Raw genomic sequence first — 4776 nt, 5'->3', positions numbered from 1 at the left:
CCTGCCAGTTTAACAATATGAAGAGGTGATGTTGTCTCACAACAGTAGTCACAGCTTCCTGCCAGTTTAACAATATGAAGAGGTGATGTTGTCTCACAACAGTAGTCACAGCTTCCTGCCAGTTTAACACTATGAAGAGGTGATGTTGTCTAACAACAGTAGTCACAGCTTCCTGCCAGTTTAACACTATGAAGAGGTGATGTTGTCTAACAACAGTAGTCACAGCTTCCTGCCAGTTTAACAATATGAAGAGGTGATGTTGTCTAACAACAGTAGCCATAGCTTCCTGCCAGTTTAACAAACAATGGAGTCACGTCGCTTCGCTCGCTGCTGCTTCAGAACGTGACAAGCTGCACCGCTTGACAAATGGAAGCTCTCGCAGGTTACCTAGCAACTTGATAAAACCGTCTTGATTGTTGACGGCATGCCAAACATGACCACGTTCTGTGAAAATGGTACCCACTGAGGGTATTAGAGCTGTGTGTGGGTTAAAGGGATAGTTCACGCCAAAATCTAAATGAAATGCGTCAAACTTTTCCCCACATGAACGAGATGAATCCGTATGCCGCTGCATCAGCGTAGATGATGGGTTAGGATTAGGGTTGGGGTCAGGGTTAGGGTCAGGGTTGGGGTCAGGGTTGGGGTCGAGGGTTGGGATCAGGGTTAGGGTCAGGGTTTGGGTCGGTGTTAGGGTTGGGGTCAGGGTCGGGGTTAGGGTAGGGTTAGGGTCAGGGTTAGGGTCGGGGTTAGGGTCGGGGTTAGGGCCAGTGTTAGGGTTGGGGTCAGGATTGGGGTCAGGGTCGGGGTTAGGGTTGGGGTCAGGGTTGGGGTCAGGTTTAGGGTCGGGTTGGGGTCAGGGTTGGGATCAGGGTTTGGGTCAGGGTTAGGGTTGCGGTCAGGGTTAGAGTTGGGGTCAGGGTTAGAGTTGGGGTCAGGGTTAGGGTCGGGGTCAGGGTTAGGGTTGGGGTCAGGCTTGGGGTTAGGGTCAGGGTCAGGGTTGGGGTCAGGGTTAGGGTTGGGGATTGGGTTGGGGTCGGGGTCAGGGTGGGGTCAGGGTTAGCTTTGGGGTCAGGGTTAGGGTCGGTGTTAGGGTTGGGGTCAGGTTTGGGGTTGGGGTCAGGGTTGGGGTCAGGGTTGGAGTTAGCGTCAGGGTTGGGGTCAGGGTTGGGGTCAGGGTCAGGGTCAGGGATAAAAAGCAATAGGAAAACAATCGAATCCCCGAGCTAAAGGTAAAAAAATCTGTCGTTCTACCCCTGAACAAGGAAGTTAACTCACTGTTCCTAGACCAGTTAACTCACTGTTCCTAGACCAGTTAACCCACTGTTCCTAGACCAGTTAACTCACTGTTCCTAGACCAGTTAACCCACTGTTCATAGACCAGTTAACCCACTGTTCCTAGACCAGTTAACCCACTGTTCCTAGACCAGTTAACCCACTGTTCCTAGACCAGTTAACCCACTGTTCCTAGACCAGTTAACCCACTGTTCCTAGACCAGTTAACCCACTGTTCCTAGACCAGTTAAGCCACTGTTCCTAGACCAGTTAACCCACTGTTCCTAGGCAGTTAACCCACTGTTCCTAGACCAGTTAAGCCACTGTTCCTAGACCAGTTAACCCACTGTTCCTAGACCAGTTAACCCACTGTTCCTAGACCAGTTAACCCACTGTTCCTAGACCAGTTAAGCCACTGTTCCTAGACCAGTTAACCCACTGTTCCTAGACCAGTTAACCCACTGTTCCTAGACCAGTTAAGCCACTGTTCCTAGACCAGTTAACCCCACTGTTCCTAGACCAGTTAACCCCACTGTTCCCAGACCAGTTAACCCACTGTTCCTAGGCCGTCATTGTAAATAAGAATTGGTTCTTAAATGACCTGCCTCGTTAAATAAAGGTAAATAATTAAAATAATGCCAGACTGTCAACGCCAGTCTAACGCCAATCCAAACGCCAGTCTAACACCAGTCTATGAACACCAGTCTAACACCAGTCTTACACCAGTCTAATGCCAATCCAAACGCCAGTCGAACGCCAGTCTAACACCAGTCTATGAACACCAGTCTAACACCAGTCTAAAGCCAGTCTATGAACACCAGTCTAATGCCAGTCTATGAACACCAGTCTAATGCCAGTCTAACACCTGTCTAACACCAGTCTAACACCAGTCTATGAACACCAGTCTAATGCCAGTCTATGAACACCAGTCTATGAACACCAGTCTAATGCCAGTCTATGAACACCAGTCTAACACCAGTCTAACACCAGTCTATGAACACCAGTCTAATGCCAGTCTAACACCAGTCTAATGCCAGTCTATGAACACCAGTCTATGAACACCAGTCTATGAACACCAGTCTAACACCAGTCTAACGCCAGTCTAACACCAGTCTAAAACCAGCCTAATGCCAGTCTAACACCAGTCTAACACCAGTCAATTAAAAACAGTCTAACACCAGTCTAATGCCAATCCAAATGCCAGTCTAACGCCATTCTAACACCAGTCTATTAACACCTGTCTAACACCAGTCTAATGCCAGTCTAATGGCAGTCTAACAACAGTCTATGAACACCAGTCTAATGCCAGTCTAATGCCAGTCTATGAACACCAGTCTAATGCCAGTCTATTGCCAGTCTAACGCCAGTCTATTGCCAGTCTAACGCCAGTCTAATGCCAGTCTATGAACACCAGTCTAACACCAGTCTAACACCAGTCTAATGCCAGTCTAACACCAGTCTATGAACACCAGTCTAACACCCTCTAACACCAGTCTAACGGCAGTCTATGAACACCAGTCTAACACCAGTCTATGAACACCAGTCTAACACCAATCTAACGCCAGTCTAACACCAGTCTAACACCAGTCTATGAACACCAGTCTATGAACACCAGTCTAACTCCAGTCTATGAACACCAGTCTATTGCCAGTCTATGCACGCCAGTCTAATGCCAGTCTTTGAACACCAGTCTAATGCCAGTCTATGAACAGCAGTCTAACACCAGTCTAATGCCAGCCTATGAACACCAGTCTAATTCCAGTCTATGAACACCAGTCTAATGCAAGTCTATGACCACCAGTCTAATGTCAGTCTATGAACACCAGTCTAACACCAGTCTAACGCCAGTCTAATGCCAGGCTATGAACAGCAGTCTAACAGCAGTCTAATGCCAGTCTATGAACACCAGTCTAACACCAGTCTAACGCCAGTCTAATGCCAGTCTATGAACAGCAGTCTAACAGCAGTCTAATGCCAGTCTATGAACACCAGTCTAATGCCAGTCTATGATCACCAGTCTAATGCCAGTTTATGAACACCAGTCTAATGCCAGTCTATGAACACCAGTCTTATTCCAGTCTATGAACACCAGTCCAACACCAGTCTAACACCAGTCTAATGCCAGTCTATTGCCATTCTAATGCCAGTCCAACACCAGTCTAATACCAGTCTAACACCAGTCTAACACCAGTCTAACACCAGTCTAATACCAGTCTAACACCAGTCTAATGCCAGTCTAACACCAGTCTAACGCCAGTCTAACGCCAGTCTAACGCCAGTCTAACGCCAGTCTAACGCCAGTCTAACGCCAGTCTAACACCAGTCTAACGCCAGTCTAACACCAGTCTAACACCAGTCTAACGCCAGTCTAACACCAGTCTAATGCCAGTCTAACACCAGTCTAACGCCAGTCTAACGGCAGTCTAACACCAGTCTAACGCCAGTCTAACGCCAGTCTAACGCCAGTCTAACGCCAGTCTAACGCCAGTCTAATGCCAGTCTAACACCAGTCTAACGCCAGTCTAACGCCAGTCTAACGCCAGTCTAACACCAGTCTAACGCCAGTCTAACGCCAGTCTAACACCAGTCTAACGCCAGTCTAACGCCAGTCTAACGCCAGTCTCTCTGATAGTCAAAGTAGAGGAGAAAAACCCCTGACTGTCAACCCACCCTGTGAACAAACAGCCACACACAAAAGCACTCTGACAGGGACACGCACGCATGTCCAGAGTGATGAATGTTCCTAGAATGAAACACATAACAGGCTCCATAAGCAACTAACCATCCCCCTTTCCCTTAGTCATCTCTAATCTCTCTCTCCCCCTTCTATTGCTCTCTCTCCTTCCCTCTCCTATCTCTCTCTCTCCTTCTCCCTCCGCCCTCATATCGCTCTCTCTCATATATCTCTCTTCTCTCTCCCCCACCTATCTCTCCGTCTCTCTCCCCCCTCCTATCTCACTCTCTCTCCTTCTCTCTCCTATCTCTCTCATAAAGCATTCTTCTCTCTCCCACACCTATCTCTCTCTTCTCTCCCTCCTCCTCTCTCTCTCTCTCTCTCTCTCCCCTCCTATCTCTCTCTCTCTCCCTCCTATCTCTCTCTCTCTCCTCCTATCTCTCTCTCTTTATCACTCTCGCTCAGTTTTATTCATTCATCAACAGAGACATGATGAGCCTATAAAGGACTGCTAGTCGTTAACTATGTACCAGCCAGAGCTGAGAGTTGGATCAGATCCACTATACCGCTCTCTCTACTACACATCTACAGGCCAGAGCTGAGAGTTGGATCAGATCCACTATACCGCTCTCTCTACTACACATCTACAGGCCAGAGCTGAGAGTTGGATCAGATCCACTATACCGCTCTCTCTACTACACATCTACAGGCCAGAGCTGAGAGTTGGATCAGATCCACTATACCGCTCTCTCTACTACACATCTACAGGCCAGAGCTGAGAGTTGGATCAGATCCACTATACCGCTCTCTCTACTACACATCTACAGGCC

Source organism: Oncorhynchus mykiss, chromosome 30, assembly GCF_057628025.1.
Source record: "Oncorhynchus mykiss isolate SJ-2025 chromosome 30, ASM5762802v1, whole genome shotgun sequence".
In the NCBI taxonomy this organism is placed as follows: domain Eukaryota; kingdom Metazoa; phylum Chordata; class Actinopteri; order Salmoniformes; family Salmonidae; genus Oncorhynchus; species Oncorhynchus mykiss.
The sequence above is the reverse complement of the archived record's forward strand: the minus strand, read 5'-3'. Positions refer to the sequence as shown.